This window comes from Triturus cristatus, chromosome 3_1 (genome assembly GCF_964204655.1).
Source record: "Triturus cristatus chromosome 3_1, aTriCri1.1, whole genome shotgun sequence".
Taxonomy (NCBI): domain Eukaryota; kingdom Metazoa; phylum Chordata; class Amphibia; order Caudata; family Salamandridae; genus Triturus; species Triturus cristatus.
This window is the reverse complement of record NC_140583.1, coordinates 535,114,224-535,137,216: the sequence shown is the minus strand read 5'-3', so window position 1 is coordinate 535,137,216 and position 22,993 is coordinate 535,114,224. Positions and strand designations below refer to the sequence as shown.

General features: G+C 50.8%; 1 long non-coding RNA gene across 1 annotated transcript in view; it reads right to left on the bottom strand.

The window, feature by feature from the left end:
* Positions 1–22,993, bottom strand: part of LOC146860549 (uncharacterized) — a 92,786-nt gene that overhangs the window by 19,467 nt on the left and 50,326 nt on the right. The gene's annotated exons all lie outside the window — the stretch shown is intronic.

The window sequence follows — 22,993 nt, the reverse complement described above, 5'->3', positions numbered from 1 at the left end:
CATCGCTCCTATAAGGGTCTACACCTACTCGGGTGTGTTCCCCATCTTACTAAGAACTGTCTCTACTCTCAAATGTTCCATTACAATCCCTTTTCGGGAGCTCCCGGTTCTGAAGGACCTCACTTCAGGATTCCGCCTTAAGGCAGTGTCAGTCCCTGTTCTTCTTCCCTAGCCAGGGCCCTTCCAGTGTCCGATCGTGGGGCCACTGGCAGATTTCCAGCATAGCGCTATCCTCCTCCTAGCAAGGACCAAGGCGACATTCAAAAATGTAGTTCCCACCTTCCATTTAGACAGTCAGGGAAAAGCCCCAGCAGGCAAACTCCAATCGTGGGTTCCAGTGTACGCCCCACTGCCACACCTTCAAAACTTCGTCCCAGAAACTGCTTATTATAATGCAGCCCCAGGTCATGTATATAAAATCAGCGTTGCTTTATTTACACCTCTAGCAGTTAAGTATTTCACCACCGTAGGTGACACGGAGCCTATGGGCTGTCATATATATCATATGTGTATAATTAAACTGCGTGTATGTCATCCTGGTGTTGCAGGAAAACTTTTTGGAGTATGCTAAAATTCTGCCCCATCCTGGATCAGAAAGTTCCCTGTCCAGTACTGTCTCCCATCTACTATTCAGTTTTAGTAACAGGGCACAGGACATATCTGACAATGAGGCGTGAAGCCATTTCACCTGGTGTTTTGCCCCTCCTAAAGTAAGTACAGAGTGCAACACCACATGTCGTGGATTCCTCTCCTCTACTCCACAACACACTGAATGTCAATGCCAGAGCCTTGTACTGCACAAACTGACCCCAAGATGCCTCTCTCTCAGGCCCTCAAGCGAATGGAAGATGTGAATTCCTAAATATCTAAAAGGTGAAGGGAACCCAATTAAGGTCCACTGGGAGGTCTATGGGGCGGAGAAGGGTTGCGGTCACGGTAAACAGATGTCTTGCTTTTGTTAACCTTCAAGCTAGACATAAGCTCAAATCTTCCCAAGAGGTCTAATGCCACTGCAGAACCCACCAGAGCGTCACTAAGATATATCAGAAGATCATCTGCATGTAAAGAAATTATATGATTATGCCCCCCCACAGTCAGGCCCACTTCCTTGCCTCCCTGTTGGAACAGCACAGCCAGGGGTTGAATCGCCAAAGCAAATAGGAGGGGTGATAGTGGGCATCCCTGTCGGTGCCACAGAAGACTCCATACTGTGCGGAGACTATTTTGCCTGTCTCGACCCTTGCCATGAGATGTTTGTAAAGCACCTTCACCCATTTCACGCAATCATCCCCAAGACCCATGTACTCCATGGTCTCGTACAGGTAATCCCACTGCTCAGTATCAAAGGCCTTCTCCAAGTCTATTGACAAGTGGGTCGCTTGGGGGAAAAGCCTCACTCCAGGGTGATACAGCACCGAATATAATCTGCATAAGTTAAATGAGGTACTCCGGGCCAGGATAAAGCTGTTCTGGTCAGTATGAATTAGCGTAGATATGTATGGGAGTAAACAGAGCGCCAGTATCTTGCTAAGTATTTTAAAATCCATGTTGAGCATTGAGAGTGGTCAGAAATCTGTAATACATGCCCCCTCAGTAGTTGTCTTGGGGAACTGAATCACTAACATGTCCCGTGAAGACTCAGGGAGCTGCCTGAGTTGCAATGATTCTGCATATAGGGTTTCCAGGTGGGGAGCCAGTTTTGAGGCGTACACAGAGTAAAATTCTGTGATGAGACCATGCAGGCACGGGGTCTTACCTGTGGCCATACTCTTAATAGCCACACAAATCTCATGAGCTGTCTCCGGGCCACCTAGCGTTTCCCTCGCCTGTTGGTCCAGCGACTTAAGATATAACGGAGTCAGAAAAGCTCTTGGTTCCTCTTGGGAGACCTAAGGAGGTGCTCTGTACAGGGTTTCGTAATAGTTATGGAACAAAGCATTAATGGGTTCTGGGTCATGGACAGATTCTCCAGTTCTGGTTAGAACATGGGTAATCGGGGATCCACGGATCTCTGTTCTAATCAGCCATGCCAGTAATCGTCCAGGTCTCCCTTCTTCCTCGTGTACCTTTGTAAGGTACCCCCTGTAGTCATGACACCTCAGCCTTTCAAGGGATTGATGATATAGGGCTTGTGTTTCCCTTAAACATCCCTGGTCTGTAATTTCCACTCCCTGTGCATTGTCCAACCCATGTAATCTATTATCTAGCTCTCTCAGCTCCTGGTGCAGCTCTCTGTGTGCCCCTATCGACTATCCCAGGCAGTACCCCTTTGTCACCATCTTAAATACCTCCCATTCCACCAGCGCTGTGGATGCCATTTGCGCATTGGTAGAAAAGTAGGAATCAATGGCGGCACCCATGGTTTCCTTAAAGAAGGATCCTCTAACATCAGCAATTGAGTCACCACAGTGGGACTAGAGGGTGTTTACCTACAAGCTGAAAAGTCAACAGCAGGTGGCTATGATCGGAGAACGTGCATCCCAGGTATTCTGTATGGGTGATGGAATGTCCTAGGCCAGGGAAGCATAACAAGTGTCAAGCCTTGTATGTAACTGATGTATGGATGAGTAATACGAGTAATCTCTATCTCCCAGGTGCTGTTTTCTCCACTTGTCCTCCAATCCCTAGTGTCCCATCCAATTCCAGAATCCTGCCACCTTGCGGTGAGCCTGGGCCCCTAGTAGTGGGGGATGTGACTGATCTAGCGTGCTATCAGCTACTGTTAGACTTGGGGGTCTCTAGTTGGCACAGGTATGCACTTGTGACAAATAGAGACCCTCGCCTCTAGTCAGGGTAAAGGGGTACACTCCTAAAATAACCCCTGCTCACCCCGTTGGTAGCTTGGCACGAGCAGACAGGCTTATGTCAGAGGCAGTGTGTAAAGCATTTGTGAACACATACAGTAATCAAGTGACAACACTGCAGATGGACACCACACAAGTTTTATATAAAAAAATTAAGTAGTCTTTATATAGATTTACCACAGGACCATAAACGACAAAAGTTCACAATACTGTTACTTTAAATGGTAGTTTTAGCTTAGTTCTCTTTAGTTCTTAAATGCGACACTTTAAGTCAATGTACCTGTAGATGCGACACGCAGGGCAACAAAAGTGTTGCAACGATGTTGATGCGATGAAAGTTTGGTGCAAAGAAATAAAGATGTGAAGATCTTCCTGATGCGGCTCTCTTCTCCGATGTTGCGAGAGATCTCGGCTCGATGCGTCAGCTACAGCGGCGGCACCCTTGTCCAGTGATGTGAGACGCTTCCACTGGATGTGACACCCTTGTTCAGAGATGCGACGGCAGCAGCTCCGATGGCGGCATGCTTCTCCGTGGATGTGAGGCGCTTTTCTTGATGCGGTGCAATGCGACAGCTACAGCGGTGTCATCCAAGATGCGACGGCAGCGGCTGCGACGGTGACACGCTTCTTCCTCGATGAGACTCTTCTCGTGATGAGGTGCAATGCATCAGCTAAGATGGCTGCGACGGCGACATGCTTCTTCGGTGTTGAGGGGGACTTCTCGTGATGCGGTGCAATGCGACAGCCACAGCGGCGACACCCTTGTTCAGTGATGCGACGGCAGCAGCTGCGATGGCGACACGCTTCTTCTCCATGAGTCGCGCTTCCAGCTCCTTGCGACACGCAGTCCCTCAGAAGGCCCAAAACAGCAGTAGGCACTTACAAAGAACTCGGGGGAGCTGGGCGTTGAAGTCTGTTGTCCATGAGACTTCAGCAGGAGGCAAGCTCTTTTCCAAGCCCTTGGAGATCCTTCACAAGTTGAACAAAAGTACACACAAAGTTCCTTTCTCCTCTTTGGCAGTAGGCAACCCCTGCAGGCCAATACCCCAATTTCAGGGATAGTCTCTCCTCAGTTTCTTCTTGTTTCCCAAAGTGATCTAAAGTTCTTGGGTTGGGGTCCTAATATTTATATTAAGTTTTCCTTTGTTCTCTGAAGGCAGAGAGGCATTTGCCTTGTTCAAACCAGTTCTGGTCAGTCCTGGAGCACTTTGTTTACCTGACTCCTTCTTTCCTTTCAGAGTGCAGGGCAGAGACATCAGACGCACCACAGGAGGTGGAGCCAGCATTGTGGAGGGAAGGAACAGCCCTATTCAGGTCTGAGGTGCAACTCCTCCCTCCCATCTAGATGCAGATCTCTCTATTCACCACTGGGCTACCTCACCCTGTCTCCTGGACTTCCCCAGCCCTTTCACTCAAACTCCAGACAAGGAATACACAGTCTAGCAGAGGCAGGTTTGAATGGTTAGACAAGAAAATACCTACTTTCTAAAAGTAGTATTTTCAAACACAGAGGGGTCGATTCCGATCCGGGTTGGACAGCTCTCTGAGAGCTTTTCGTAGCCTCACCTTGCGACCGACACATACCCGGTTCATCCTGTTGATGAAGTACGGTGCGCATAACTGCCAAAAACCCGACCGACACGTAGGCTGTGATTCAAGCTTCACTCCCCGTCCGAGCCGTAACTCCTAACGCCGAACCGAGTCGCCCAGAAGCAGTATCCATAGCAGTTTCGGCCCTGACAAGTACGATGCATACTTCCTACGCGCCGGACGGGTCGCCACATACGGCACGTCAAGGCATCCGGAAAAGAAGCATATCAGCTACGATTCGCACCAGAACTCAATCCACGGCTACGAGATGGACCAGCTTGCAACGGGTACGAGACGGAGCAACAAGCAGTGTGTACGAGACAAACACATCATGAAGCCCATCACGCAGGTCATACCAGTACTCTACATCTATGACCGGATCAGGAACAGACGTGGACGGCGCAGAAGGTAAGTAAGACACCTACCACACAAACATGCGACACGTACCTGCAAAATGGCACACACACACAGGGGATCCATATCCTGGCCACTAACAGGCCACCATAGGGGTTGTATGGCCAGCACCACTACCACCCCCACCCATAGGGCTCCTTTTGCCCATCACTACTGCCACCCCCACCTATAGGGCTTATGTTGCCCAGCACTCCTGCCACCCCCACCCATAGGGACTATGTCACCCAGCACTCCTGCCACCCCCACCCATAAGGGACCTGCTGCCCATCACTCCTGCCACCCCCACTCATAGGGGACCTGTTTCCCAGCACTCCTGCCACCCCCACCCCTAGGGACTATGTTGCCCAGCACTACTGTCGCCCCCACCCATAGGGACTATGTCACCCAGCACTCCTGCCACCCCCACCCATAAGGGACCTGCTGCCCATCACTCCTGCCACCCCCACTCATAGGGGACCTGTTTCCCAGCACTCCTGCACCCCCACCCCTAGGGACTATGTTGCCCATCACTACTGCCACCCCCACTCATAGGGCTTATGTTGCCCATCACTCCTGCCACCCCCACCCATAGGGCTTATGTTGCCCATCACTACTGCCACCCCCACTCATAGGGGACCTGTTGCCCAGCACTACTGCCACCCCCACTCATAGAGGACCTGTTGCCCAGCACTACTGTCGCCCCCACCCATAGGCACTATATTGCCCAGCAGTCCTGCCACCCCCACCCATAGGGGACCTTTTGCCCATCACTCCTGCCACCCCCACTAATAAGGGATCTATTGCCCAGCACTACTGCCAGCCCTACCCCTAGGGACTATGTTGCTCAGCACTACTGCCACTTCCACCCATAGGGACTATGTTGCCCAGCACTCCTGCCACCCCCACCCATAAGGGACCTGCTGCCCATCACTCCTGCCACCCCCACTCATAGGGGACCTGTTTCCCAGCACTCCTGCCACCCCCACCCATAGGGACTATGTTGCCCAGCACTCCTGCCACCTTCACCCATAGGGGACCTGCTGCCCATCACTCCTGCCACCCCCACTCATAGGGAACCTGTTGCCCAGCACTACTGCCACCCCCACCCCTAGGGACTATGTTGCCCAGCACTCCTGCCACCCCCACCCATAGGGACTATGTTGCCCAGCACTCCTGCCACCCCCACCCATAGGGGACCTGCTGCCCATCACTCCTGCTACCCCCACTCATAGGGGACTTATTGCCCAGCACTACTGCCACCCCCACCCCTAGGGACTATGTTGCCCTGCACTACTGCCACACCACCCCTAGGGACTATGTTGCCCAACACTCCTGCCACCTCCACCCATAGGGGACCTGTTGCCCATCACTACTGCCACCCCCACTCATAGGGCTTATGTTGCCCATCACTCCTGCCACCCCCACCCATAGGGCTTATGTTGCCCATCACTACTGCCACCCCCACTCACAGGGCTTATCTTGCCCATCACTACTGCCACCCCCACTCATAGGAGACCTCTTGCCCAGCACTACTGCCACCCCCACTCATAGGGCTTATGTTGCCCATCACTACTGCCACCCCCACTCATAGGGGACCTGTTGCCCAGCACTACTGCCACCCCCACCGCTAGGGACTATGTTGCCCAGCACTCCTGCCACCTCCACCCATCGGGACTATGTTGCCCAGCACTCCTGCCACCCCTACCCATAGGGGACCTTTTGCCCTTCACGCCTGCCACCCCCACTCATAGGGGACCTGTTGCCCAGCACTACTACCAACCCCATCCATAGGGCTCATGTTGCCCATCACTACTACCACCCCCACCCATAGGGCTTATGTTGCCCAGCACTCCTGCCACCCCCACACATAGGGCGGCCTATGTTGCCCATCACTAATGCCACCCCCACTCATAGGATGTGTGATGTGCCACACATCCATCATACACCAACATCATGCAAGTCAGCAAAATACATCCCCCCTAACATCATGACAACAGTGTGTAGTCTGTGACAAATGCCCACAACAGTGATCATGACTTCGAATATACAATGTAACTACCATCACATGTGTGACCAAAAAATGAGTGTGGCCTACACAAGGCAAGCATCACTAGCACTCTGGCAACGTAAAGATAACACCCCTCACTGTGTAGAACAAAAGTTAAGTGTGGGGTTCCAAACTGCAGCAGATGTTGAGCATTGTGGTGATGGGGTCTAAAACCCTCCTCATCACAGTGACCAAAAGGTAAGTGTCATCATGGAGATAGCTGCAAATGCCAAAGAGCATGTATGATTCCTGGTCCCAACACATGAAACACTTTTGGGGCAAAGTAGTGGTTGTGTCCCATACCCACAGAGATGTGGTGAGGCTAACAGTGCTGTGATTACCTGACATTCTCCCGGCCATGTGCAGACAAGCACCACCCATGGGGGCTGACAATGCATATAGTGTACAATGACACAAGAGCAGAAGTGACCATCACAAAGCATGCACACATCTCGAAAATAGACACACTAATCAAAACAACCTGTGTAGACTGTAGGTGTCAGGTCACAAACTCTCATTCCATGCCAGCAATGGCACCTAACAACCAGGATGAATGTGCAGAATGATGTGATATGACTCACAGGGACAGCAGGGTATATCACAAAAACAACATCCAGACAATGGCCCACAACAGCAATACCAATGCACTGGTGCAGATGCACAAACACAAACAGGCAACCTCACAAGGATGTATGTCGTTACAACGCACACTTTTATAACGCATGCACTTACAACGCATTTTTTACAACGCAACATCCACTACAACGCATTCCATTACATAGCATGACACTACAACGCATTTTTAAAAACTACCTTTACAACGCATTCCATTACATCGCATACTACCTTTACAATGCATACCATTACAACGCATAATATTAAATTGCATTTAAGGTAAGTATTAGATAGTATAGGGGTAAAAATTACTATTCTAACTTCAGGGGGGCAACAGTAGGGTAAGTGTTGGATAGTATAGGGGTAAAAATTACTATTCTAACTCCAGGGGGGGCAACAGTAGGGTAAGTGTTGGATAGTATAGGGGTAAAAATTACTATTCTAACTCCAGGGGGTGCAACAGTAGGGTAAGTGTTGGATAGTATAGGGGTAAAAATTGCTATTCTAACTCCAGGGGGTGCAACAGTAGGGTAAGTGTTGGATAGTGTAGGGGTAAAAATTACTATTCTAACTCCAGGGGGTGCAACAGTAGGAAAAGTGTTGGATAGTATAGGGGTACAAATTACTATTCTAACTCCAGGGGGTGCAACAGCAGGGAAAGTGTTGGATAGTATAGGGGTAAAAATTACTATTCTAACTCCAGGGGGTGCAACAGTAGGGTAAGTGTTGGATAGTATAGGGGTAAAAATTACTATTCTAACTCCAGGGGGTGCAACAGTAGGGTAAGTGTTGGATAGTATAGGGGTAAAAATTACTATTATAACTCCAGGGGGTGCAACAGTAGGGTAAGTGTTGGATAGTATAGGGGTAAAAATTACTATTCTAACTCCAGGGGGTGCAACAGTAGGGTAAGTGTTGGATAGTATAGGGGTAAAAATTACTATTCTAACTCCAGGGGGTGCAACAGTAGGGTAAGTGTTGGATAGTATAGGGGTAAAAATTACTATTCTAACTCCAGGGGGTGCAACAGTAGGGTAAGTGTTGGATAGTGTAGTGTAATATTATGCGTTGTAATGGTATGCGTTGTAAAGGTAGTATGCGATGTAATGGAATGCGTTGTAAAGGTAGTTTTTAAAAATGCGTTGTAGTGTCATGCTATGTAATGGAATGCGTTGTAGTGGATGTTGCGTTGTAAAAAATGCGTTGTAAGTGTAGTGCGTTGTAAAAGTTGCGTTGTAAAGGTTGTTCCCCACCTCACACTGCCCATCTGACACAACATGTGTGTGTGTCTCAGTATCCCCAAGCAACTACACAACACATGAGGGGGGCTGAACCACAGTGCAACAGATGTGGACACAGTGCCATACAAAAGTAACCCATCAATGGGCCCCCCTTAGTGAGCAATCAGGCATTGTGAGATGAGAGGTAGCACAACAGACACATGTGACACAAGCTGGAATGAACACAAACTAACACAGCAAGAGACTGACACACAACAACACTACCCCCAGGGACCAGACATTGGGGTGACACAAGCATGCATGACACCTCCACTGTGCTGACAAAGGTAGATGTCGTACAAACTGAGAAACCCAGACATGTGTCCTGTGCCACAAACGTACATCACACCTACACAAACACATATCACTCAGCATAGCCCGTCATCCATGGACAAATGGGAGCTAGGGGCACATCCATGCAAACATTTACATCAGTCCACCCTCAACACCACACACTCTGAACTGCACCAATGTGCATCTGTGAAGCCCACATGAACAGGTGACATTGCACATGCACCCATGACAAACACAGTAATGTTGGGAGAAACTAAGATGCACAGAATCATCCCACAAGGACAGTGTACAACCCTGGTAAATGACAGACATACTTCAAAGTATGCGGTACATGGCCATGACGTCAAAGCTCACGTAACCTGCGGAATACCTGCCACAGTCCCAGGACAATACAGAAGCCAAGGAGAACCACAAGGCACACATGCTGACACCTGCAAACATCGCAGCCCTGAACTGGACAAGTAGGAGCAGTCACACACATTTCTCAAACACTGAAAGGTACCACCTAGGGACAACTACATGATTTTGCGAACAAACAACATCATCACCACTCAGAACTGACAAATCCCAATGACGAAACACCAATTAACAGTAGTGTGTCATGCACCCACACATCTGGAAGCCCATGGCAAAGTTGTGGGATGAACACAGTACCACTCAGCAAGCATATACAACAGGAACATATCAAGGGAACACTGCCTGTGTATGAAAAGTGATGTGGACACACACATGCATGCTCAAACAACACACACCATAGGCCCAGGCGATGTCACGGAACACACTTACTTGAGGGGACAACTCCTGTGGAAGCTCAGCTGTGCCAAACATAGTCCCAGCAGGTCTCAGTCATGTCAGCAGAACACTTGGTCAGTCAGCCATCAGTTACCACACAATGAAGCCTCTGGTCACAACAGCCTGGGTACGAGAGTGTCCCTTAAGTCATCTGCACATACTCAACACATATGTCCAGCAAGTTGCACAGAGGACCCAGTTGCTCCTACACCAATGATGCCCACACCTGTAGGTCCAGTGGAGATGCGCCCAAAGTCAGGGAAATAGACACATTGGACAATGGGAAGCACATCATATGTGCAAGCCACAGATGTGACCATGCAAATGAAATGTTCACAGAGATGTTCACAAATTGTTGATCATGACACACCCAGTTAGCTGCAAAGAATGACATGGATACCGACCAGAATAGGATACATATCTCATGGAGTACCTCACATCAACACCTCAGTATTCAACATTTGAAATCTAGCATTACAACTGCAAGGTCATGGTAAACATCATCAACATAATGTACAGCTAAATCAAATTCACAAGGATAAAGAAAAAAGCTTTATTCAGCAGATGAAAAATTAAATGTCCGTTCAAAACAAAGGCCAATGACCAGTCCATTATCAAATGACAAGAAGTGAACTTGAGTGACAACTGTCACACGTTGCTTGCCTGCACTGCTAAGGACAGGTGACATACCCTCGGAGGGGCATACATGGGGGCAGGCCAGGCACCGCAGGGACAGGATCAGGGCACAGCAGAAGGAGGCAGTGAAGGGGTGGTGGATGCAGGAGAGTCACTGGCAACTGCAGTGGAGCTGACTGAAGTAGTGGATGCAGTCACAACTGTGGGGCACAAGTCAGATGGGGTGGGTGCCAGCACAACTTCAGTGGGCAGTTCAGATGGAGTGGATTGGGTCCCCACTGCAGTACCCAAGTCAGACAGGGTGGTCGTGGACTCCACTGCAGTGCCTAACTCAATGTGAGAAGAATGGGGTTCAGGTGAGGTCGGCAGGACATGGGGGGGGACACAGTCGCCACATCAGTGGCACTAACCGTCTGACCGGGGTGGAAGAGCAAGTGGTAGGGGGGGAGGGCCTCAGCATTTTGGGGATGGTGTATGTGTGGGTGGGGGAACCCGGGACAGGGTGTGGCGGGAGAACTAGGCCTGGGCGAAGCACTACGCTACGCTCGCGTAGTTTGCGAAGTTCGCGCTACTTCGCGCTACGCGAACTGCACGTAGCACAGTGCGAACACGCGTAGCGTAGTGCTGCGGTCATTTTTTGCTTGCTCGCGGTCCTCAACGTCAAGTTGGCGACCGCGAGCAAGCAAAATGACATCCTGGCGAGACTTTTTCCTTGTTCGCGATCGCGAGCATGGAAAATAAACCTCCCGGCGAGATTCCCAACGCGAGAAGGTCAGGTTTCTCATTGCGAGGGGTCGCGTATGCTCGCGACCGCTCGCGATGAGAAACTACCAGTTCGCGTTGAGAAAGCTGCAGCTCGAGTAAAAATCTACTCGAGCAGCAGAAAACTACAGCTCGCACTGTGCAAGATGCCATTTTCAATGATTGCACAGTGCCGGTTGCTTGTCCGCACTGTGCAATCATTGAAAACAACATCTTGCACAGTGCGAACATGTTACTTCGCAGTTCGCGAAGTGCTACGCGTAGCTCGCGTAGTGCGAACTTCACTTTGCGTAGCTTCGCGAAGTGCTACTTCGCGAACTACGCCCACCCTTAGGGAGAACCTCAGGAGTGGTGGCCTGGGAATGGAGGACGGAGACTTCGCCATGGAGCTGCGGGGCATGGGTGGGGTCTTGCTCTTCCAGCTCCGGGGGGACTTGTGGGTGAGGGCCTCAGTCTGACTGCGCCTGGGGGAAGGTGTCCGGGTGTGAGGGGCACTCCCCTCTGTGTGTGGGGACTTCCTCTTCCCCTTGTAATCTGGATCTGCTGGGTCAGTGGGAAAGAGGCCAAGGTCACAGAGGAAGAGCTTCTGTGGAGATGGGGTTGAAGGTGAGGCAAGGGAAGGGTGCTGGGAGGGAGAGGTATCGGAGGACTGCGGAGTGGTTGTGGATGACTGTGTGTGTCTGCAAACCATCCCCTGTGAGTGTGGTATCAGTCCCCTGCACTTGCTTGTGTGCACGTCTAGACCTTGTTTTGGGTGTTTGTGTGCTGCCTGTGTCTGTGGCTTTGTGAGAATGTGCAGGTGTGTGTGCTTGGGTCAGGTAGGGTGCTAGGAATCGTGGGTGGTGCAGGGGTAGGAGGGGTGCGGGACTGTTGGAGGAGGGACACTGCTACCGTCAGGGAGGATGCCACGGACTGATTGGTCCTCTGTAGGGCAGACATGCCCGATGAAGTGCCCTCCATGAACGACACCAGTTGCATCAACAGACTGGTGTGTGCATGGAGGATACTCAGCATTGATGTCTGCCCTACATGGATCTGTCTAAGTAAGTCCACAGACTCCTCACTCAGGGCAACAGGGGACACAGGGGCAGGGGGTGCGGTGCCTGGCACAAAGGAGACATGCTCCTGAACACGGGAGCCTCCACGGACCTCTGGGATGGGAGCCGATGGGAGGGTGGTGATGGTGGTGGCAGTGGTGTTGGCAGTGGCGGTGGCGGGGACAGCCTCACTAGCTGGGGTTTGGTGGCTGCTGACACCCACTTCCATAAGAGAGTCATCCTCCGAGCTGCTGTGGCCCTCAGCTGGGGTGGATGGTGCTGAGGACTCCTCGGTGTGGCTCCACTCGCTCTCCGTGCCACTGGGTACCCCTGACTCCTCTCCTTCTGTCCCAGTCAGGCTCTGTGGCTCCTCCTGGTCCGTGGAGCTGTCCCCTCCTGTGGCCGTGGATGTATCTGGATATAAATAGGAAGAAAGAGAACAACAACAGTCACCTGCACTGACTGCACACACCACAGTGAGTACATCACATCACAGGGCAAGGCCTGGCATCATCAGCTGAACACTGCCCACACTGTTTAGAATAAGCCAATTGTCAGTCTCACCATCAACTATAGCACACATATCCCTCCTGGACTTGCACCCATATGTCTGTTGCATGTTGGATGCTAATACTCCAATGTGCCGACATGCACCACACCACAATGACAAAGAGGCAGACACCTGATGGCACATGTCACTAAGCACAGCCTGTAAGTTGATACACAGGAGTGGGATTACAGGGGTGTTTGTAAATGCCCTTGAGTAGGCATGACTGCCCAGGTCTATGTGAAACAGTGTGTGGCCCTGGACGGTTGTCAGGTGGCTAAGCAAGTGAGACATACTTTATATACGTACTCCTGAGGCCCACACATTGGAGTCACCTGCTGCATGGGTTTGTTTGAAATACCCGAGCCACATGTGGCGACTCAGACCAGCAATTGGAAAACATATCAAGGGCACACACAGATCATGTGTCAGATCTCAGGCATTGGGTAAACAATTGACCCACCCATGAAACACACAACAGAGTTACGGGAACAGATGCTGTCCGGAAGCTGAAGCATAGCTGACTGCAGGGACACAGTGCCAAAGTGACACAAGCAACAGACTGTAGGGGTCACACCTGTGGATCAGATGAGGAGGTTGCATCACACAATTGAGGGACCTGAGTATTGGACTACAAGACCTGCATAATGTGGAAGTGTGACCAGGCCAAAAGACTGCAATTAGCATGTCAGACATAGTACACAGATTAGGCATGAAATTACCCCCTCCTTGCTGCTGTCTGGCCTTCAGCTGCCTATCCAAGTCCGGGAAGACCACCGCCAGTATCCGGAGCATGTGGGGGGTCAGGGTCCGGTGTCCGCCCCTCCTGCGAGGAGGCAACAGCTTCAGCTGGACCCTTGCGATCCTCCGGGTCCATCCTCGAAGGTCCTGCCACCTCTTCTGGCAGTTGCGGATCCGGCGCTTGTAGACCCCCACCAAACTAACTGCCTGGGCGATGGTCAGCCATATCTCCTGCTTCTGGTGGGCATCAACCTGTGAGGATGACAAAGTTAAAAGTACATTAACACACATGCCCCATATTTGTGCTGCACACATTTGGATATACATGACATCATCACAAAGGTAAATGAGTGACACAGGTAGTGCACCCATGGAAAATGACAAATGACCTGCATGTCTGACATGTTAACAATGCCTGGTAAGTTAAGCTTGCACAAACGCACTTTAGCTGCAGAACACCTGTTCATTACATGTACCTACACACTTTGGGGGATGAAAGTACTCAGTGAGTATACTTGCCACTGGTGTACACACTGCTAGTACTGCTAGTCAGACAACATGCACAATTAGGAAGGCAGTGGACTGCACACTCACCTGCTCCCCTGGTTTCCCATACAGCTTGCTGTACTGTGGAAGGAGCCCATCAAGCAGGGCCTGGTTCTCCTCCTCAGTGAAGGCTGGGGCCCTCTCCAGAGTACGTGCCATAGCAGTAGCCAGAGGATGCAGGGACAGCAACAGTGGTAGCAGGGATGTGGTCCAGTAGCATGTAGTGCAGGCAAGTGAGCTCCCTGGGGTCCAGCCAGCCTTATATCTGTGCTGCAGAGGCAGACTCTGTGCCATGTGTCCCCAGTGATAGATCCAACATGGTTGCATTCTATGAATCTGGCCAATCCATGAAAATGTACGACTCGTACACGTCTTGCGCATCGTTCAAATCTTCACCATTATAAAACCCTAGTAATTGAAACATTGTTGTAGGCATCCAACTGAATTTCCAGCACACAACTCGTACAAGTTTTGAATCTGCATCCGTCTCCATGACAGTCCAGAGCCAATGGGTGCGCACGGCTCGGTCAACTGACTGTACAACGCATATTTTGAAAATACACATGCACCCGTCTCCATACGATCCAATGGCCAAGGCGTATGCCTGCCTCGGAACATGCCTGCCCGATGCACATGCATGATAGTCACCGTGTCGGACCTCATTGCAGTCAATGGCAAAGCGTACGCACGGCTCTGGCATGAACCGTGCAATGCGTACGCATTGTCACCCGTGTCGGACCTCATTGCAGTCAATGGCAAAGCGTACGCACGGCTTGGTCATGAACCGTGCAATGCGTATGCATTGTCACCCGCGTCGGACCTCATTGCAGTCAATGGCAAAGCGTACACCCTGCTCAGTCATGAACCATGCAATGCGTACGCATGGTCACCCAAGTCGGACCTCATTGCAGTCAATGGCAAAGCGTACGCACGGCTTGGTCATGAACCGTGCAATGCGTACGCATTGTCACCCGCATCGGACCTCATTGCAGTCAATGGCAAAGCGTACACCCTGCTCAGTCATGAACCGTGCAATGCGTATGCATGGTCACCCACGTCGGACCTCATTGCATTCAATGGCAAAGCGTACGCACGTCTCGGTTATGAACCGTGCAATGTGTACGCATTGTCACCCGCGTCGGAGCTCATTGGTGTGACTATTTGACGGCTTCAACACACAATTATTTGCCAGGGACACATGTGCACACCTAAAACACTACAGCTTTGGGCACACAGTGTCCCATGGCATGTAAGGCTGCATTCCCTGTGTGTTGGGGGGCAACATTTGGTTTGTTGTGTGGCACTTTTGTTCAGCCACTCCCAGGCTGTGCATGTGTTCCTGGGGCAGAATCCTTTGTGTGTTGTGCACATTACCACTGTGATGTGCAACTGTACATTTATGGGCATGAGTCATGGACACAGTTGCAGGTTGGATATGTTTAGGACATGTCACATACACCCTGAGTCCTGGGGTGATGGCATGTACGTCACAGTGAGACCTGTAGCCACAATTCTGATGTGCACCCACAGTCTGTGTGCATGTTGTGTCTCAGATGTGGATGATCAAATGTGCCCAATGGGAGACAGTCTCCACATCCATGTGGTATGTGCAGCAACCTTGATGGTGTGTGTGTGTGTGTGTGTGTGTGTGTGTGTCTCAGAGACGTACATGTAGGGCCTGCAGAGACAACAGTGGCCACTACCTGTGGGACTCACGCTTACCTTGTGGCATGTACATGATATGCCAGGTCATGCCAGTGGCGATGTGGCAATACAGGGACCCTGGGTATCTGCATGGCAAAGATCTGTGATGCCTGAGAGACATCAGGCCTCACTTGTCACTGTGGTGTGTGTTTGTAACGTCACAGTAGTACATAGGTAGGGTGACACAGCCCAATGATTGGCCATTGCACTACATGGGACTTATGTGGACTTGTGGAATTGAGATGTGAGGTGATGGTCATGTAGGTGACATATGTGTCCATGACCAACAGCACACACCTCAGTACATTGTGTAATGTCATGAAATAGCATGTGATATTGATCATGGTCATGGCCACATGGGTGGATGTATTGACAATCTTCCTTTGTGCATCTCTGTACTGCGGGCACCAGCTGTCCATCGGCCATTCCCAGACCTTGCAACCATGCAGGAACGTGACTGCATCAGATGGTACCGCTTCACCAGGCCACTGATTGCGGAGTTGGCGGACCAGTTGGCGCCACATCTGCTACCTGGCCGGGCATACCCAACAGCACTGACCCCAGAGGTGAAGGTGATGGCAGCCCTGCACTTCTTTGCTACTGGTACCTTCCAGTACACTGTGGCTACTGCTGGTGGTATGTCGCAAACTATGTTTAGTCGTGTGCTATACGATGTCTTGGAGGGGATGTTGCATTTCCTTTACCTGTACATCAAGTTCCCTAGCCCAGCTCAACTCCCTGAAATAAAGGATGCCTTTCATACACTGGGGAGAATGCCGAACGTTATCGGATCTATTGATGGGAAACATGTGGCCCTGATACCACCACAGACACATGAGCAGGCATATCGGAACAGGAAACATTTCCATTTGATCAATGTTCTGGTGGTATGTCTTGCAGACATGTGTATAACACGTGTGTGCACGGTTCCCCGGTTCTGTGCACGATGCCTACATAATGAGGAGTAGTCACATTGCAATGCTGACGTCACAGATGCCAGACCAGCGTGCCTGGCTTGTCGGTGTGTACTGACGGTTTACCATTGTGTGTGTTTGGCAATGTTGTATTCCGCACTCCTACAAAACTCAGCTAATTGTTCAATTATTTGTGTGCAGGTGACTCCGGATACCCCAACATGCCGTGGTTGCTGACACCTCTCAGGAACCCTGTGACACCAGCCGAGATGCGCTACAATGAGGCATATGGTCGGAGCAGGAGGGTGATTGAGCAGACATTCGGCCTCCTGAAAAGCCGCTTTCGCTGCCTGGACAAGACCGGAGGGGCCCTCCCATATGAGCCTGCAAAGGTGTACAAAATAATCCTGGTCTGCTGCATGCTACACAACATGGCGGTGTGGAAGGAGGTGCATCTCATCCAGGATGACGATGACCAACGTCCGGCACCTGTGGAGGATCCCGGCCTGTGCCAAGATGCCAGTGTTGATGAAGATGATGGTGACGTCCGCTCACAGCTCATCAACAACTTCTTCACCTGAATGTGAGTTTCCAGGGTTGTTATGTGAATGTATGGCGGTAACCTGGAATGTGTTGTGCCAGCTCTGTTGCTGTCTGAGTGTGTCTGTGTGCCACTTAACTGGATGCGTGCTGTGATGTGTCCATTCAGCTGGTGTGTACTCCACAATAGGGTAGTACTGCTAACTAGTGTTTGTGTAGGTGTCTTGCAACATGTTTTGTGCATGTGTATTGCATTTCTCTCCTGTTCTTCTGTGCTTTTGACTGTATCTTGTCTGTCCTTCCCAGGGTACTTTGCCTGTTGTGTGGTCAACACTGACCCCCAACACCCAGAAGCCAACACCAGTGTGGAAGTTGACAATTTCCATCAACTGATGTATCACACATCCCTGGACTTCCATTCTCCAACACATTGTGAGCGTGTGTCCACTGTTACGTAGAATTACCGTGCAACTATTGTGGAATAAACGTGTTGCTGATGTGTAATGAACCTGTGCTACTCTTTGTTATATGCGTTATCTGTCTTCCCACATCTGAGTGACAATCTTCTTACCTCACCTGCTAACTTGTTACCACTGACTGGGGTTGGTTTTGTGTCTGTGCATGCCAATGACTTTCAGGTCTACATAATTGTGTGAGATGAGTAACATGGCCATGGTGAGTAGGTTTTGTGTTCCCATAGAGGTGTGTCTCCCTCACATGTGTCACATCCCCATGACTCACCTTACTTTGGTCACATTGTTGCAGTATTTGGCATGCACTGTGTTGTGTAGCAGATCGACATCTCCCTGAACATGACAAGTTGGAATCACAACAGAGGCAAGTATGCTGTACTGGTGAGTTTATCTACAAACATGTGTGAGGGAAGTGCACAGGATGGTGGGTGCTGTATATTGGTTTGGGAATCCAAAGTTCACATTGGAGTTGAAAGTGTTGGTAGATGAAATATCCAGAGTAAAGTCCACAGTCATCTGATACATTAGCCTAACATGAACCCTCCATATCATGTGGGCGAGTTGTGTGCCACTGGACAAGGTGAATGGGTTGCGCACAAAGGACATTGTCCAGAACAGGTTTAGAGGCCCTGGGGGATGTGCTGGGACATCTGCCTCTCACATGTCCTTCTTCGGACGACCCCTCTTCTTCCGGTGGGGGGATCCTCATGTGCAGGCCTCTGCCGTGCAGGGGACTCTCCGCCAGAGTCCTCCTCCCTCCCTGTGGCACTGGCAGATGGTGTTGCGACAGATGTTGTGGGCACACAGGAGACTGTGGACAGGTTGGTGTTGATCTGGCGGAGGAATTGTAGTATGTCCCGATGCACCGCAGTAATGTCATCCCACTTGGCCTCCATGCGGGCATGGTGGGTGACCTGCTCATGTTGCATGTCCTTGAGGATCCTCACTCCCTGGCCAAATCCTCCTGTGCTATCCTGGTACGCATCTAAGATGCGTGCCAGGTGGGGGTCATCATGCAGTCCAGACCCCTCTGCAAGGCGCGCCCTGTGCCTCCCACCCCTCCCAGCACCCCTCTCCACACAGGCAGGACCAGTGGCGGGACGCACAGGTGACACGGGGACCCCTTGGGTGGTGTTGCTGGTGGTGTTTGCTGTAGCTTCCGGGGGGGGGGGGTCCTGTGTCCCTGTGCTGTGGGTGTTGATTGGCCTTGGTCTGTCCGTGTTGGTGGGGGTGCCCTGTTGGTGTCCAGATGCTGGAGGCGTGGCTACAGGGGGGACAGATGTTGATGCTGCTGGTGCTGCATGATGGCTCACACCGGAGGGGCCAGGTTGGTCGTCGGCATCCGAAGAGGACAGTGAGAGAGTCAGACCAGAGACCTCAGTGTCCACCAGAGTCTGGGACTGGGTATCCTCATCATTTGGTGCTGGGTGCCCAGCACCACCTGTGTTTGGAAGAGACACACAATGTGATTTATGTTTCTACATGCATCGTTGGTTCACAAACATGACATTTACTACTTTTCGAACAGATGCCTGCCTGTACACTGCTTTTTCCCAGCTTGTCACGGACAGAGTTTGATATTGTTGTTTGTCATTTCCCAGCATGGCCTTGTGCTCCCCACAACAGAGCCCAGTGTGAGACATCTTGTCAGTCCCTACCCACTCCCTGTGAGGCAAGTATGGTTCAGTTTGATCTTGCTGGGTCATGTGGGTGGGTATAGATTGTCTGTGACTGTGACTCCCATCATACTCTTGGCTACACCCCCCTTCCCAGCATACCCATACTTCCTTCCTCTTAACTCCGCTTCCCTGTGAGGGGGTGTGACAGCAATGGCAAGATGGCTGACTGTGAAGTCCTGGTGTTTGTTGTTGCCCAGTTCCCAGCATGGCCTTGTGCTCCCCACAACAGAGCTAAGCGTCAGACATCTTGTCATCCCTTCCCACCCCCTGTGAGGCGAGCATGGTTAAGTGTGAGGTTGCTGGGCCATGTGGGTGGCTGGGGATTGTCTGTGACTGCAACTTCCATCATGCTCTTGGCTACACCCCCCTTCCAAGCATGCCCATACTTCCTTCCTCTTGATTTTGCTTCCCTGTGAGGGAGTGTGACAGCAATGGCAAGATGGCTGACTGTGAAATCCTGGTGTTTGTTTGGCTACAAGTCCAAAGAGAGCCCCTGTGCTTCACACAGCAGCACCCAGTACGGGGTATCTTTTGCTGATATTTCACTGAGGTGTGGGTCAATGCATTCTCCCCGGTGAGTTGTGTGGAGTTTGCATTGGGGGGTTGTCTCCACATGCTGGTAAGTATAGTCAGAGCTGTCAGTCCTCCTTCCCACCCGGCCAGACATCCCACCATGAAACGTGCTTCCATTGGAGGGCGTGCAAGTGGTCTTTCAGGATGTCAGTCAGTGGTGACCTGCTTGTGATTTGCACACAACCCCTACCAGGGCCTTGTGCTCCCCACAGCAGGACCCTGTCAGTGTCAGCTATCTTGTCAGTCATTTTCCACTCCCTGTGATGTGGGCATGTTTCAGAGAGGTCTTGACGGGCCAATTTTGAGGGGGAGCATTATCTGTGACTACAAACCCCATCATGCTTTTGGATACACTCACTTCACCTGCATACCCACTATTCCTTCCTGTCAGCTGCACTGTGAGGTAGTGTGTTTGTGGTGGCAAACTGTCTGACAGTGTTTATTTGGCTTTGTGCCACTGGCTTGCTCTATTTGTTGTTAGGTTTGTACATGTCATGAAACAGTTCCAAGTCACTATGAGATAGCAGGTATTGTGTTTGTCTGCCTAGCATACACATCTTGGGATGATTATCTATTGGTTACTGTGGCTTTGTTTACGGCGCATGGTTTCATAGTCCCCTTGCCACACAATATTGAGTATGTTGTGTACACACCAGGCTCTGGTATGTCTTTTAGACCATGGACGCTCTCTGGTGGTAGGATGTCCCGCACCTTCTCCTCCCAGGTCCTGAAGTAGACTGGTTTGGCAAGAGGCGAACCGCCGGTGCACTGACTCAAGGCGTGATCTTTCTCGATGAGTTTCTTGACTCTCCTGCGCACGTCATACCACCTGTTCTGGATATCGTCCTTTTTGCACAAGGTTGGTGCTTGTGCGTTCACCTTGTCCACAATCCTGGCCCACATCTTTGTTTTCTGTGACATGGGGGTCCTTTGAACCAATGTACCAAACAAATGTGGCTCTACTCTGATGATCTCGTCTACCAGCACTTCTAACTCATCATCTGTGAACTTTGGATTCTTCTTTGGGGGCATGGTGATGGGTGGTGGTGGTGAGTGATGTGTGTGTGAGGGTACAAATGAGGGTGGGTTAGTGTTGGTTTAGCTAGCTGTGTATGTGAGTGCTTTTAGTGAGGTGCTAATGGTGTGTGAGTTGTGTGATGGGTGAGTTGCGAGTGTGTCTGTGGTTGCTGTGTGATGGTGTTTGCTGCTGGCTGTGTCTCCTATTTGCAAAGGATCATGGTAGTGATTGATGTCCTTTATATAGTTGTGGGTGTAGCTTTGTCCCAGTTTTTTGGGGGGGATATTTATTGGCTTTGTCATTGCTTGTTTGGTCCTTTTTTTGTCTTTTTTCTTTGGGTTTTCTAGGCATGAAGGAGAAGTTCTTCTGACCGAGGTGGACGCTGATGTTGGCTCGTGCGGACTTCTCCACCTCGTTCACGCTGACTTTCTTCTGTGTTTCATACGCGTCGGTCGTGGAGATCTCTATTACTTGTGGGCCCTGTTTTCTGTGCGTTTCAGTCATGCGGCTTGGGCTCCGTGCGAGTCAGTCTGGGTTTACACGCATTGCATCGTACTGCGCTGATCGGACATTGCGGGTACGTGTCGGTCAGTTTCATCCAGGTTTGTGTCGGTCTGTGCAACTCATGTCAGTTTTCCGGCCGGTTCACTATTTTCCCTACAGCTTGGTCGTATGGCTTGTATTCCGTACGTGTCGGTTGTAATTCACACGCGTTGCATCGTATTGCATGGGTCGTACGGCGCCGATCCATGTCGGTCGGTCTCCGGTTCGGGTCCGTGTCGGTCGGTACGTTTTGCGGCTGGAATCGGCCCCAGAATGTTAAAACCAACTTCACTAAAAGATGTATTTTATCATTCTGAGTTCAGGCATACTAAATTCGAATTTCTACCATGTTCCCTGAGTCAGTTAGGATTATAGGATGTAATAATCAAACTGCCCATTCTGGCCTATGGAGAACAGGTAACTTTGTAATAGTGAAAAACGAAAATGGCTGTAATTCACTATTAGAACATGCCACACACACCAGGGCATGTTCTAACTTATCCTTACAATGCACCCTGCCCTTGGGCCTACCATAGGGGTGTCTGATATGAAGAAAAGGGAAGGCTTAGGGACTGGCAAGTGGGTGCACTTGCCCAGTCAGCATGCCAGTACCAGACTGCACACAGGTTCTGCAATGGCAAGCCTTAGACACACTTTTACAGGCTGCTTCTGTGGGTGGCACAACCAGTGCTGCAAGCCCACCAGCAGCATTTGGATTACCAGCCCTGGGCACTTCTGGTGCACTGTACTAGGGTCTGACAGGTAAACCAAATCAGCCAATCATGGAATCACTAATCCATACATTAATTTACAATGTGGAGAGCATATGCACTTTAGCACTGATCAGCAGTGGTAAAGTGCCCGGAGTCATAAAACAGCCAACAACAGGTCAGAAAAAATTTAGGAGGAAGGCAAAAAGTTCAGGGATGACCCTGCAAAAAGGGCTAAGTCCAACACAACCCCCTTCCAGCCAAAACGCAGGGTAGACAAATCACTACCTTGATGGGCTTCTCTGCTTTGGGTGATAGAACCTGGACCTGACCCGCAACTGCAGGGGCATATTCCAGTTCTACACCAATCTGAACCCATTCCAATTCCTCTGTCCATACTCTCAGGGCCCGCAAAGCTAACCCATGTGGAACCCTTCTCCTCACCTGTGGACACCACCTGTGCAGCACCTAACCTTAACTTGCTCACAGGTGTGTCCCAACAGACCGACAGCAAGCCACAGTGGCCACTGGCTGTAGTCAGTGATGAGACCCAGACCTTATGCCTCTCAGGGCTCTCAAACCTCTGCGGCGTCAGAGAGTGGAGGGCAGTATGCCCAGGTGCTTGGCACCCTTTGTACATTCTCCCTCCTGTCAGGTCAGGCATGACATCCTGGCACTGACCCAGCAGCCCCAGGCCTGTACCCGGCGGCTGGACAGGAGACTGGGGTGGGCTTTCCCACACCCGGTCCTCCTCC